We start from the raw sequence: 16,314 nt of genomic DNA, 5'->3' as shown, positions 1-16,314 counted from the left end.
TTTATAAAGCTGATGTTTTGTTAAACCACAGCGTGGTTGACCTCTAGCTATTGATTTGTAATTTTTTTTTCATTCACACCATAATTTCAGACTTTCTGGGTTAATGAATATGTTTAAAAAGTAATTTAGAAAAATTAAGACGAAAAAAGCAGAATATGGAAAAAAGGAATATGGAATATGGTAAAACTTTATAGGGCACTATTTACTGGGTTTTTCAGCACAATAATGAACCAAAATTAGGGGTGGACCTATTTATCTGCCAGTTGATTTATTAGCGCCAATTTCCTTAATTTTTTGAAAAGGTGATCGGCCGTTGCTTCCATGTGAAGCCAATCTTATCCACCAACATTATCTACCTGAACAAAGGTCTAAAAGTCGACCACTGTCCTCTTCTGCTCTCCTGTGAGAAAGTTTTGACGTTGCCCCACTGTTACCAACTCAGAGACTTTCTTGCAATATTTAGCAACATTTCAGACAAAAAAAATTGGTGTCGGTCAAAATCGGAATTTGCAAGTCAGTCTTTTTAAAGATCGGTAATCGTGATCAGCCAGAAAACTGCAATTGGTGCACCTCTATCCAAAACATATATAAAAAAACAAAGTAATAAACAATCATTTTAAGTATATTTTTATACTTCTTTAACAGGGTTGTGGTCTTCATTTCTCTTTCCATAAAATCTGGACTTTATGTAAACCGTTTAGCCTTTTCTCACAGTTGTTACCCACCTGTAATAAACATGTATTTAATACCTGACTAACCTTTATTATCACTTTTACATTACGTCTGCCTCAAACCAACGCACTGAAAAATAAAACAGATATGTACGCAGTAATTTCCTTTTGGAATATGTTGCCTTCTGAAATTACACTGATGGCTAATCATTTAAATTTAAAATAAAATTAAGAGTGATTTAACATTTACTTGATGGAAAGTTTAAATTTATATTTATAGTTTTTTATTGTTTGTTTTATTTATCTTTGTTTTTAATTCAGTTCTGTTTTGATCTAAATAGTTTTTGTTGTCTTTTTGTAATATCTGTAAGTGGCTGAAGCGGTTGATTTGGAATTTTGTGTTTAATTTTGTTTTTGTATTTTTATAATGTTTGTAAAGGATTTTTATTGTAATGTTTGGTGTGAACATTACGGTAAAGACTAATGGGGATCATTAAAGAAACAAATAAACTGTCAAATTCACTAAAGTTTGTGAGTTCAGCAGAGAAAGACAATGACTTTGAACCAAGTCCAACCACCCTCTGTCCTGCTGAATCCGCCCTCTGCTGAAGGAAAGAAGATGTCCAGCACAGCAGTGACTAGTTATGCCATCATAAGGCGTGATTCATCGCTTAATCGTAGGAGTCGACCTCTCTAGTCACGATGAGAGGGGAAATCTGAGGCGAAGAACACCCACCGATCCTTCATCCTCCGCCACACGCATTAGAAAAAGAAAGTCTTTAAAGTGTCCGGCGCGCCGGCCGGTCTCTGACAGCTCATCAGACCGTGAAATTATCCCGGTTAGTCGGCCGAGATGAAACATGGAGAGGGCTGCTGAGGACACACACACACTGTACTGCTGCCGGTCACAGCGCCTTAACGTGGATGTTACTGTAACTTTACACCTGCAGTGTCTCAGTGATGTAATGCGGTCAAGCTGCGGTCAAACAGAGCACCTCTGACTCCTTTTGTTATTCAACTCATTAAAAAGTCAAATCAGATGAAAAATATCAGCATGACTCAGGAGACAAACAGAAAATACAACATCAACCCTGCTGAATTTAAATTAATCTAAATCTAACAAATAGAGGTTTATAACAACACATGAATAGAATCCACTTTTTTCACTTCTAATACCAATATTTAAGCTTTAGTATCAGTCAATCCAGTACAGAGAAACCGTGGTGAATTGACTCAAAATATTTCTTTTTTCAAACACTGACATAAATGTATTTGAATTATACATTTATTTTATAAGTCTGCACCACTACAGCACACTTAAAATACACCAACAGCTTCACAAGCTAGCAAGATGTTAAAACAACACAACTTTAATTTGTTCAATCATTGCAATTAGAAGAATAACAGTCAATGTAAAATAAATAAAGAAACAACAGGGTGACTGTCTTGGTCAAACGTGAAGATAAACTGCAACAAACCTTTCAAAAGGTTCAGACTGAAGAGACATCATCACTGATAAACTATCTAGAATTTTTTTCAATATCAGGACCAATACAGATATTGGTAGCTTCTCTACCAGGTTTTTTCTCTCTTATAACTTCAGAGACCTTCTACCATACATACTGAATGTACACGCAATAATTATTTTACATATAAATGTTTCTATTGGTTATTCAGACTATAAATCGATTATTTGATAACATTCGCCAGATTTTTCCTTCAACCATTTAAGCTTAGTTTATACCATGTTAGAAATACATTAAAATATGCATAAACAACCAAAATCATTTAAACATTTTATCCCTTTTGTGTACGCTTGACAATTTGTAGCAAAGAATGAATCTGCAGCTAAAATACTAGAGTTAATCTGTTGTTTATTTTTGGATTAAGAATTGGATTGCAAAATATGCTTAATATATTTATTTTTTTACAGAATTTGAACCAGATGAGGCTAAAACATTACAACTTGAGGAGTTCAATGTAACATATTTACAGACAGAGATTCTTTTTTTTTTACTTAAATGAAAAATTTATATATTTTTGTACAGTTGTGGTTCAATTATTGCTCTGAATATGTTGGAGCTTCTATAAAAGAGTTTAGTATCAAATGGAAAAGGATCTGACAGCAATAAATATAAATTTTAAAGAAACTCTCAAATTCTTGAGATGTGGGGTTGGTGGTGTAAACCCTTAGACATGAATCTGGTTATAGAAAAGGTGAAAATGAGTAAAAGATTTAAATAAACTGCTCTTGACATGCTGTAGTGATTCATAATGGAGTTAATCACCATCCTTCATCCTCCCACTGAAACCTGTCCAACTGTTTGCCTCAAAAAAAAAGAAGAAACTAATTTACATCCCTGAAACCAGTCCCTCTGGTTTCAGAAGCCACAGAGCCTCGTCATAGCTGCTGCATTTCTTCGTTAGTCAGATTCCACCCAAACATTTACAGTTCAGGTCATTAAAAATGAAATCTTACAGTAGAGATTGTAGAAATGTGAATAATCTAAAGATGGCTTCAGATGGTGGACTGGAGTCTATACTGGTGCTGTTGGAGCTCAGTGGTACATTGTCTTAATCATAAGATTATATTACTGAATCCAGAACATTTTGTATGGATCCCAGGAACAATCTTTTATTGGTTTAGACTGTTTTTTGATGGACTCCAGTTTGTTTAAGTGGATGATGATACTCTCATGTGCTAAGAAAAGTCTAATTTCATTATGATAAAATATAGAAATATTAAATAGCATGAAATACATTTCCTTTGTTATGTTGATAATACTCCACTAGTAGTAATGTGAAACATCCGCGGTGTATTATTTGACTAAAAAATATACCTTTAATCCCATATCAGAGAGCTTTATTTTACATATTCTCCAAAAAATGGTGAAGAAAATCTACTTTATGCATTAAAAAGTCCGATGCAAAATAGTGTGTAAAAAAATCAACTGATCCAAACTTTTACATCTCCATCATATTTTCCCAACTTAGCTTCTGTTAAATCCAAAATATAAAGTTGCTTTTATAAACGACCAAACTCAATCAGTATATTGCACTGCATGTTGCTGCCAAAGTACTTAAAACTGGAGGTTTATTTGTGATAAATCTGATCCTTCACAGTGCAATATTATCTTTTAAATCAATCACCATATCAATCTGATTTTCACATTACAATAAACTGGTGAAAATACAAACAAACTGCAAAATTAGGCCAACAAACATTAAATTATTGCCAAAGATTTATGAAAACATCAGGTTATGATGTTTAGGATTTGCATCAAAACAATTTGAATCACTTGTGTTAAAAGAAAACAATTAGATTAAGAGGAGAAGTTAGAAGTCTTGATTTAATTTTCGGCTGATTAAATTGTCGGTGCTCTTGTTAAGCGGTTTCAAAGTGGAGCCAAGTGGCCTGTTAGAGTAGAAGAGCAGCACAGGAAGCAATTTAAGTAAAAGTTTCCTAAAATAAGATGTTTTACTGACTGACAGGGGAAAATTAAACTTGTCAAATTATGTTTCACAGCTTTACGATCCACAAAGAATTTTTCCAGCTCCTCAAAAAAAACAGATACAATTATCACTTATAGAAAATATTATTCAATAATTGTTAAAAAATTACTTTAACATTTATAAAATGCAAAATTCCAGTAAAATTGTTTTATTAAATTATCAATCTAAATTATTAATTATTTTTTTAATTAATTAAATTAAAAAGTGTTGAATCAAATAAAAAATAATCACAAATTAGATTATAAAATGTAAAATTATTAAAATATTTATAAGATGACCAAATGTCTTAGACCTAGTCTGTTAACATCTTTTTTATAATATTTCAACCATATTTGAATAGGCAATGTTACTTCATTGTCTAATAATTAAGATACTTTACAGTTAAACAAAACTGAAGTTATTATTTTTGGACCTAAAGAGGAACGATCTAGAGTCAATGCACAGCTTCAGTTATTACAACTGAAAACCAGCGATCAGCCTGAAACCTGGGAGCAGTGATGGACTCTGACCTGAACCTCCAGAGCCACATAAAGACAGTTACAAAGTCGGCCTTCTATCACCTGAAGAACATTTCCAGGATTAAAGGACTAATGTCTCAGCCAGATCTAGAGAAACTCATCCATGCCTTCATCTTCAGTCGTATTGATTATTGCAACAGCGTCTTCACAGGTCTGTCCAACAAATCAATCAAACAGCTGCAGCTGATCCAGAATGCTGCTACTCGCGTTCTCACTAAAACCAGGAAGATAGAGCACATCACACCAGTTTTAAAGTCCCTCCACTGGCTCCCTGTAGCTCAAAGAATAGACTTTAAAATACTGTTGTTAGTTTATAAATCACTGAACGGCTTAGCACCACAATACATTAAAGATCTGCTGTTGTTGTATCAACCCTCCAGACCTGTCAGGTCTTCCGGTTCTGGTCTGCTCTACATCCCCAGAACCAGAACCAAACGAGGAGAAGCAGCTTTCAGCATCTATGCACCACAAATTTGGAACAAACTTCCAGAAAACTGTAAAACAGCTGAAACACTGACTTCTTTTAAATCTCGACTAAAAACCCACCTGTTTAGAATTGCATTTGAAATGTAATCAATTACAAATTTATTGATGGAACTTGACTTAATGCTGTGTTTTGATTGTTGATTCCATCTTGCATTGTGTTTCTGTGTTTGTAATGATGTAAAGAACTTTTGAATGCCTTGCTGCTGAAATGTGCTATACAAATAAAATTTGATTTGATTTTAAACAGAAGAAATGGATTCTTCTAAATCCTCCCAAAAACAAACCTAAATGTATCAAAACAATAAAAACGCTGCAGTTTAAAAGTCTGTCGTGGTTTATGTTATGTCATGCAGCGTTTTATGAAAAAAGATGAATTATGCTCAAGCAAAAGTTCTGTAATTTCTTCCCGTCAGTGAGCGTCCTCCAAGTGTTTCTCTAAACATTCAGCAGAAAATTTTGCAACAACAAAGACTGAAACAGTTGCTACCCTGAACGCCTCAGAAAAACTAGTTTGTCATTTGAATGATTTATGTCTAAAATGGTACAGAAACCTCTTTAAAACTAACAACATCTGCAGTCAATCATTTACTGGACTACAAGTCCCAAAAGGTGTTAAGCACACACAGAATAGACAGACAAACACTCCGGCTCCACAAAGAGCCCCTGTTGGGCCGCTGGAGTGTTTGGATCCAGCATAAATTGGCCGCCAGCTGGAGCGACGGACAGCGAAGGCCTGCATCAGCGCCCGGAGCCAGGAGGAGAGGCCTCTGCTTGTTGTGGAAACTTTGGCTTCAATTCAAAACACACAGCCCAGGACCACACACACAAACACTCAAACCAAAACTTAGAGTCCACAGAAAAACACGAGAAAAGCCCACAGATTCCCTCACACTTTCCCCCGTCACACACACAGTTATTGTTCCTACTTAATTCTTTCTGATGGCCCTCAATCCCCCCAGCACGACTCTGTGCCTGGGGAAATCATTCAGACAATAGAGGCGATCCAAACAGAACCAGACTGCAGCCAGCCAGGAGGCTGGACGAGCTGCCAAGAGGCAGCGGCGCTGGAATAATCGAGCTTTGAGTTGAGGCGGAGTGGTTTTTCAAGCTAAAGTGTCACTTATCCCAAAGAGAAAAGGAAGATAACTTAAAACAGAAACTGCTTCTGAAGGACTCCAGTCTAAATATTTAAGTCCACTGGTAAAACAATGCAGAATTGCTACAATATCAGAGGTTATATTGCCAACAGTGTTGGGTCACACAGAAAATCATTGAATTTAAGTGTAATCTAGGGCACAGATGTTTAAAATTAAGCAGACAAACAAATAGGTCAGATGTGTTTCCACTGACAGTATAAATGCACAATTTGACATTTTGAAAATAAATTCTCTTAATGGAAACACAATAAGACACAATAAATCAATTAACTTCATGATAAATTAAAACAAAACTCAATAATTTACATTTGTAAGATTTATCATTTTTCCTCTTTTTTTTCTCCCTTTCTACCAAAAACTGAATGATTAAGATCTTTAGTCTGGTGTTTTGGTCTCAACTTGCCTTTTTTGAAGGACCATTTTGTTTACAGAGCAGCAGACTTAAGAGTTTTATCATCCAGTTTTGATAGAAAGAGAGAGAAAAGAGAAAAACAATAAATCATTATTAAATCAAATTATTGCAGTATTTTTAATTTATCATGCTATTAATTGATTTGTTGCTTATTGCAACAGGTCTACAGGCAAGCATATATGCGCATAACCCATTACAGTCCAAAAATAAAAACACAAAAAACATACATTTGTGAACTTATTTGAGACAAAAAACATTATGAAACATCTTTCTGTAACATTTCCTACTGTGGAGTTACAACAGCACAACTAACTTGTGCGGCCTGACTAAATATATCTGCTACAGTCATGTGTGCCTGCAGTTAAATTGGTCCCTGAGGGGGAATTGGGTAGATTACTGCAGTAAGACCATCTCTGCCTTCATGTGAAAAGGGGTAAATGATTCCCTTTAAAAACAGCTTACACAAAAATGAAAGAGTTCCAATACTCTAAGAGGCTTTGCACAAATATTTCCTCCTAAGTGGCATGTGTCATTAGAGGCAGCAAATGAGCTTGTTATGCGGACTCTTGGAGAAATCAAACACAGAAGCAATGTTCCTGCTGTGCAGACACACGGCGAGGCAAACGAGGAGAAACATCACACAATAAACCAACAACCAGGGAGTTCCCAGTAACAAATACATTAGTTAACATGGGATTTATCCTCTTCCTAGAACCAAAATATTAGAAAGAGGAGATGACTCTTTATTCTGGGCTGAACGTTGGGTTGTTAAGCAATAAATCATTTAAACACATGCTAAATTAAAACAAACTCAATAATTTACAGTTGTGTGATTTATCATTTTTCTCAAATTCCAGTTTTTTTTGCCAAAACAAAAAAACATGATTTGTGATACTAAATCAGATACATATCCGATTATTTTCAAAGAATTATCATGTCGCATTTCACGGTTAAGTATTTGCGAAGTTAGTTGTTCCCAAATGTTTTCTGTGGAACAAAATTCCAATTTATTCAGATCTTTTTCGTAAAGCATATCTATAATATCCCAAAGAAAATGCAGCTTGGAAAGCTGAAGCTTGATGCAACGCTATTTGACAGTTTTGGCTGGCATTTACAGACCAACCAATACCGGAGTGGCATTCATTTTCCTTGGCTCTGATTGGCTGTAACTCCAAAGAGCCGAGAAGACGTCAGCTAGTAAAGCTAAGACTATTTATACTCTGTATATTAATGCATAGTAAGATATACTTGGTGTTTGAACTTTTAAAATGGACAGTTACAAGCTTTTTTAGAGGGTTTCCAAAGTAGTCGTGGATTTCAACTATCTGTGGGCGTTTGCAATCCCTAACTGGGCATTCACTGTAATTTTAGGCAAGTTGAGTGGGAATAAATGCAGGAGTGTCCAAATTCATTCCTCATCATAAATTGCATTTTTAAAGCACATTTTACTATGTGTATGTCCTCATTTTACATTTGTTTACTGGAACTTTCAACCATTTCAAAAATATTCTTTTTAAAAATCACACAAGTTGGCTGTAGGGTGTCCTAATTTTTCACATTGTGCCAAACTGTTGGAGATTCAACTTCACCGCTATGTTGGTTTGATGATAACAGCAGTTTTCTGGGTCAACCACACCCACTGACAGCAGCAGTTTTCTAACTGATTTCTCCTGCTGAACCACCTTGCTGTAACCAAAGAGAACAATGTATAAAATGATCCAATAATTACAAAAGATTAAAAGAAACAGCAACTAATAAATCAAGATTTCTTATCGAGTGTTTCAGGGCTGCAACTTACAATTATCAATTATTCTATTGATTTATTCTGTCAATTAAATGCTAAAAAATGTACACATTTTACATTTTTTTCAAAAATTAAACTACAATAAATGAAATGCATTAAAAGATGAATAGAAACAAATAATTGAAATATTTTTTAAATAAGACTTATTTTCTTATTTAAAAGGCATAAATATCATGAATCTGAAGAAAAAACTGCCGCTTGAGGTGTTTTAGCTAAAACATATTTACAGATATTTATCTTAAATGCAAAATATATGTATATTTATACATTTTGCCGCAATTAAATCACCTTCAGTTTAATTGCAGTTCTAAATGTGTTGTTTTTTTTCAGTAAACAGCCTTCTTTAAATCTGTATAGTCCAGTTAGAGATTACTCAATTAGTAAATTAGTTGACAATTATTTCAATAATTGATCAAATTAATCATAATAAAGAGTCATATTTCAAGTGACACAAACTGATTTACAACAGTTCATTTATTAGAAAATCTGTTCTAGCACATGACTGATAGAATTAACTAAAGAGCAGCTTGAAAGGATAAATGAAACGAGGTCGGCTACATTACTGAACTGCACACAGCAATTTATGTTGAGTGGGTCAAATGGAAGATTATTAGAAAATTCAATACACCCATCAGAAAATGTTTTGATCTTTCGTAACTCAAGTCTTGGGTCTGTCCATTGTGACAACTCCAAAACAACTTTTCAAAGAAGGAAGCCAGAAACCATCCTCCACCCTTTTCTGATTAGTGATTATTAATTCACAACTGCAAATCACATCAGGGAGCCAATAGATACCCCTTCTATTGCTTTGGCGCTCTAATGGATACTAAATCTGTCAAACTGAAGAACAAAGCAGACATAAACAGGAAGCATCTGTATCTGGGACAATTTAGAGACAAGCTTGACGCAGGATATTAAAGGTTTTTAAGGAAAGCAGCAACACACCAGTCACCCGCACGGATGTTATGACTAGTGATAAAATAATTATTATGCCAGTGATTAAAACAATACGGCCATTCTTTCCACAACTTTTACTTCAAATACAATTCTATAAATTAAATGCACCAAAAACTGAGATCTACATCCTGCAAGCAGTTCAACAAATAGCATCTTCTTGGTTTTACTAAGTTTTGTTTACATTTTGTGACAAAGGAAGTTGTGCTCAGTGCCTTCTTGAGGTCTTTGTGTGATTTTCTTCAGTGAAAAACATACTTTGCATGTGAAGGAGAGATAGAATGTTGTGCATTTTCTGGCATTGATGGCTTTCCATACATGAGGAGCATGAAAGACAGAGTCGAGCAACGAACAGAGCAAGAGTTCATCAGAACTGAGTGCGTGCCAGAGTACATATTTAGTGAATGTTTGTGAGATTTAAACATACATATCACAGATTATTGTTTGTTTACATAGACATATGCGCTCCAATCAGTCTCACTGCATGTTCAGATTCAGTTTGACATTCGTGCCCAAATCAAACTGAGTCTACCCGACTATCAGGTGTAAAAACGACCAAACATGTTTCACTCGTTTTTAAACAAAGGCCCAAATATTTCTATCAAGAACCTATGGCAGATTTAATACGGCATATAAGAAAAACCTGCACCAACCACAGTAAAAATCTAAATTAATCCCCAGTTGGCTGCTACACCAAAACACAGAAGTGTTATTTACCCCAGAAAGGCAGATGTGGGGAGTTAAAACAACAGTATTTACAGTAGTTGCCACATGAATGAAATAACTGTGGTTCAAAGGTCAGAATCTCCAACTCTGACCCCTATCACAAACACACACTTCAGTGACAGACTCTTAGTTTGACTTGGCTCCTAAACTAAGATTAGGTCTGATATGATGGTACATCTCTGGCTGGTAGATGACGTACCATCATCTACAAATGGGAGAATTGTGTATCATCACATAGGAGTTCAATTATTGCTGCTACAAACAAGAGAAGCAATAACCAGTTTAAACAGTCAGCCATAATAAAGTATAAAGAGTTTAGGCTATGACTATCAGTTATCAGCAGAGGTATGAATCTGTCTTTAGTTTTGCAGGCTTTAACAGCAGAATTACATTTCACATCTGTCAGGACTCAAATGCCAAACTTCACTTAACGCGTCTGTCGGCAGGTCACAGTGAGAAATGTCAGCACTTAGCCAACCTCAGAGCTGACAGGCTCCAGGAGTCCTCTGCCTCCCACTTATTCTCCCGCAGCCTCACTTTAATATTTTTCAAACAGTTTTTCACTAAAAGGAGCTTCTACTTTTCTGTCATTTTCACATATTCCCTGTTTCCGCTGAAATCATCAGCCGCTGTTGTACAGTATACACAAACAGGTCAACCGACTGCCAAACATGAGTTAATAAATCTTATACTGAATGTTTCAATTGATAAACTGGAAAGTTTTATCCTCTGAGCAGCAGTCCTCTACATTAAATTACAACTTTCATAAAGATATTTACTTCCAGAGGTGAAAAGAAAGCTTGATAGTAGTAAGAATTGAATATAAAGGCCACTGAAGGACTGCCAGAGACTTATTGAAAGTAATGAAAACAAAATTAAATTAGGCGACTGATGATCAGCTACATTTTGCAATCACAGGTGAAAACTAAATCTCAGTACCCTTCACGCTCACGAGTTTTATATGTTGTGACATAATAAAAATGCCCTGATCCTTATGAGATTCTAAAATTATTTATTTTTAATCTTAAACACAAATAGCAGATGCCAAATTTAATTGATTGTACAATTATTCTCACTCCATAAAAACTAAAGCTTTGATTATTTGTTACTCTAAAGCATAAAGTGTTTCTTAACATGATGTCAAAGCAGAGAGACATCATTAAAGAATTGAGAAAAGCAACCGTTTCTGCCCATCAATCTGAGAGAGGTTATGGGGCGGGTAAAGTTTTTAAAATCCATAATTCTGCAGCGATAATAGATTATTCACACATAGAAACCATTTAAGGCAGGTGCTAAGCATCCCAGGAGTGGATGACCCAGCAAATTCACCCCAGGTCCAGAACATGCATTGCTGCAAAATTGAAAAAGCTCCATGTCAGGCTTTACAGGCCTGAATTAGTGGTTTTAAATGTTAAAAGTAGAGGCGCACCGAACGGACAGTTTTCTGTCCAATTACCAATCTTTAAAAAGTCTCACCTGCCGATTCAGATTTTAGTCTGTTCTGATTTAGTTTTGTCTGAAAAGTATCTAGATATAACAACGAAGTAGCTTTGCTGGCGGTACAATATTCACTATTACAAAAATCTGTTGATCAAAACATTAGTCAATTGATTCACAGTCATTAGAGACAGCTCTAATACAAATATCACCAATAAGTAGCAAATTAGCCATCCAATTATCCAGGATAGGGCTTACAGTCCATCTCCAACCAGATTAATACATTTTCACATTTTGTTAGGGATGTACCAAGAGATCATCGCACAAGATCTCAAGACATTAAAGCATCACAATAAATCTTGTGGATTCGACTGCTGTCTGGCGAGTGCTAGTTAGTTGCAGCTTGGGTTTCCATAAGGAATGAAAAATGGCAACAGTGACAGACGAGGCACAAACAATATGTAAATACTGCAAGTTGTTCCAATCCTGAAGCAGTCAGAAAGCATCGCTATAGCAACCGATTAGTGGTTGTCAAGGGTTACGTTGAGCTATCATAATCCCAGCTTTAGTAACTGGAAATGGGAAATGTACTGAAGACCATTAATAGTTGGTCTCAAGTGAACAAAAAGGTTGAGTTTATGAGAAAAAAATTCTATTAAAATGCAGATAAAGTTATTTTTGCAACATAAATTATCTTGAAAGTATTTAGTTCTCATGAACTAACAATTGCAACTTGTCTTGTAAGATTTACGTACCGTTACATGTTGTGTAGTGCAGAATATTATAACCAGCAAGAGTCAAAGTCTGAACTGACCATAATAAACTTACACAAGAGATAAAGACTAAACAAGAAGGGCTCATTTTTGTCAAAAGTTGCCAGAAAAAAAGCATTTTAAGTTAAGTCTGAATGATCAAGACTCCAAGAACAATGTCCTTTGGTCAGATCAGTCAGTCTAGAGGTTTGGTGATTAATGATAAACATTTTTGGAGAAAACTTTAAAGCATTACAGCCACTTGTAAAGCACGGTGGTGGAGATGTGATGATTTGGAACCTGGGTATGTTACCCATCATTAACGCAACACTATTCTGGAGTTAACTTTGAAGACATCAGTCCTTCAGAACTTGGTAAAAAAAAATGGTGTAACCTTTCATGGGGTGTTTTCTTTTTTGTTTTTTAACACACAGATTTTTACATTTGTCTTTTTTAAATAAATAAGTGTTGATTCTGGAGACTGAAGAGAACTGACAGAACTGACTCTGTTCAGAAAACCAAACACATTCTTCAATAAAAGGTTCACATCAAATACCAAACAAATATCAGAGAACCAGATGAGTTTAATCCAGCTAAACTCTACTTGGACACGAGTACAGGTCATTCTGAAGCATCACTGAGGAGTAATACACTTATTAGTCCTGTGTATTAGAAATGATATCTGTTTTGCAGGATTACTGCAGTTCTCATGGAAGAAACTGAAAATCAGTGCATCAAATAACCTTAATTTCAGACCAAACAACCAGTAAAGTTCCTGTTTCCATTACGCAGATTAAATTGAAAGTAAAATATTGAGGTAAGGAGGGTTCAGTGAAACGTCACATGGATTTCTATTGTTCTCATTTTCTCAGTTTTAACCACAAGCGTCTGCTAGAGTAACCCGCAAGGTCTGAGATGACAGTTATTAGCCATTTACCGTACAGATGGTCTGCAGTATAAGGCGGGTAAGCGATTAATTCCTCATTTGGCACAGTGACATTCATTTCCCAAAGCTTTTAATAAGCTGACAAAGAGGCTAAAATCTGTGGAGTTTCTTGTTCTTGATGCGATACAGACCATCGCTGACCCTCCACTGTTTTATCTCCAACAGCTGAGAGAAAATCTTGTTTTCTGTTGCTGCTTTACAGAGAACTGTACCAGGTGAGCAATGCAAATAATTTCCAACAACAGACAAAGTAAGCGGTTGGATGTGAAAGAGATCGACCGTCTATGGTTTCTGTCAGAGTTTATAATGTCAACACAAATAAAGAAAGTATTGGAATTCACCAAACCTGTTGGCAAGCAGCTATTTCAGATGTTGACACACCAAGAGATGGAATCAGATGGCGCACAAGCAGGGACTTGAGTTTCGTAAGATAATAACATTCATGCAACCAGGACAAGGATGGTCATGTTTAGTTACCTCTAAGCACCTGCAGGTAGATTCATTTACCTAAACTTAGAGCTTTGACAGCTCTCTTTACCAGTTTCATTATGGTACAGATCCAATGACTGATAATGTCTAGTTCACATGGCAGTTATCTGTAGATTTTCAAAACATAAGAACACAATTAAAAAAATCATAGAAAGGTTTCCCCCAGTATATTATAAGCCTGGCGGACCACCAGGCTTTACTTGCACTCCCACCAGTCTAAGCTTTGTTTATTTATTGTATGGGTTTTTTATTCACCAACAACTGGGCCTGTCGCAATAAATCAGTAAATTAAAAAGAGTTCAATCATTTTTAGATGCATAATTTATCAGGGTTTTTTTTGTCTTTTCTCTCTCTCTTTCTACCAAAAATTAGATAAAAGTCTCCAGTCTGCTGCTTTGGCCTCAAATAACACTTTAAAAAAAAAAAAAGGACAATTTTGTTTACAGCGACTCCATAATTCACTTTATTTGTTGTTTTGTTTCTTTTGGATATCTAACATTTTGTCTAGACCTCCATAGGTACCCACTGCCTGTCTTTAGTGGTCAACATGCTAACAACTTCAGCAAATAAAGTGACAAGTCACTGATAAAAGAAACAAAATCCCTTTAATCAGGATGAACACCTGAAACACAAAATATAGATATATTTATTTTAATTACCTAGTTATATTTAACAATTTCCTGTCAATTTAAAAGAAAATTTAACTCAAAAACACAATAGGCAGCTGGTTGACTGCCCTAGCGCACTTATCTACAGACTTAGAAAGTTTTCTGGGGGAAACCCTGTGCAAGTATATCAAGTTTGGTTCTACACACAAACAGATTTCACTCATGAACATTCAGATATCAGATGGGAAATCTGGCAAAACCTCTGGTGCTCAAATGGGACGAAGAAGCAATAACAATAGTTTGTGGACTATTTTTGAACAGGTAAAAAAACAATGCACCAGACTTTCTGGTGCACCATAGTGGTTGTTGTGTCTTCCGTATTTTGGATTCCCCTCCATGTTTCTGTCTGTTTCTGGAAAACCCCACACAGTGGGATATCAGGCCAAGACATTCCAACATGTTGAATATCCCCAGTTGAGGTCGGAGTGTTCCCGACGTCCTTCCAAGCACAGTAGATCACTTGGACACACCACACACGGTAGGAATACCTCCTAAGATTATCTTTACAGCCATCATGATAATCAGACCATCCTTAATATTGCTGGAAGGGGAAGATTGGGTCAAAAATATTCTTTCTTCGTAAACCAGGCTTAATTTAGCTTCATTTTTGTAAGCAACTGTCAACATAATTTGTCCAAAAAACATAAATTACATACAACACAACATAATATAAAGGTTCACCAATTAAACTTTTGATATGTGAAAATATTTCCATCCTGTCAAGCTTCTCCCATTTTGTCACATAAGCAAAAACTTCAATCTATATTGCTGTAATTTTATGTGACAGATGAATAAGAAGTAGCACATATTTGTGAAGTAGAGGGAAATAGCTGTGTGAAACATATACTTCAGTGATCAATAATAAAAAATGTTTCATGTAGTCTCAAAGCTAACAAAAATAGACATGTAAAAAAAACTGTCAGATATAATTTACTGTCCTTTCTGTCATCTATTACCCTGTTTATCATTTATCTTTTCAGCGTTTTATGATATTTCACAACATAAAAAGACTCAGTTCCCTTGTAAGTCAGCAGAATCAAGACGCGTGAGTCCAAAAGTCACATGGACGTGAAAGCAGGTTTCCTAATGTTTCCCTCAATTAGAAAAGAAAGAACTTTGTTGGTGTGGATGGTGGTGTGACCAGACCTGCAGGTCATTTCTAGACAAAGCAGCCCTAAATGCATCCATGTTTGTTGTAGTGATGTAACAGAAGGCTGCAGGGCTTTTCTCTGTCACAAAAACTAGTGTGTGAGACTGATGCATTAATCAGTTTTATGCAAGAGTACATTCCTGCTAAGTTCCTCTGCAACATAAGGAAAATTGTATTTTATATTTAACAATTTCTGCTTTCATCTTCCACCCACATTAGTGCAGTATAGAATTAGCACTTCTATATAAACGTTAAGATGTGATTTATTCCTTCATTCTCAGAAAAACTTAGTTGAGAAACAAAAAAAAAGGGACGGATTATGTGAACGCCTCCTCCAACAGTAGCTTTACTTGTAAATGGGGGGTCCTCTACAGTTGCTCAGTGCTCATTTAGGGAGCTGTCTGATCTCATTTCCTATCCAAGAAAAAGACAAATCCATCTTCCGGTGCTTCAGTTTCTATTGAGTTTTCTCATTATCAAGCAGTGCTGAGTCTTAAGAGGCCATATCCTGCTCGCCTGTCATGCAGTTTTATCAGGCTGCCCAGAGGGACCATTAACATTGTTTTACCAGACAGAGAGGCATGTTTTCTGGTAGAATAGATGATTCTTAGGTCATTTGTAATCATTACAC

The 16,314-nt window shown here is 35.6% G+C and overlaps 1 protein-coding gene across 1 annotated transcript in view; it reads right to left on the bottom strand.

Annotated features, from left to right (window-relative positions):
- Positions 1 to 16,314, bottom strand: part of pcgf3 (polycomb group ring finger 3) — a 48,875-nt gene that overhangs the window by 29,638 nt on the left and 2,923 nt on the right. The gene's annotated exons all lie outside the window — the stretch shown is intronic.

The sequence above is a fragment of the Xiphophorus maculatus genome, chromosome 23, assembly GCF_002775205.1.
Source record: "Xiphophorus maculatus strain JP 163 A chromosome 23, X_maculatus-5.0-male, whole genome shotgun sequence".
Lineage (NCBI taxonomy): Eukaryota > Metazoa > Chordata > Actinopteri > Cyprinodontiformes > Poeciliidae > Xiphophorus > Xiphophorus maculatus.
This window is presented reverse-complemented; position numbering and strand designations above follow the sequence as displayed.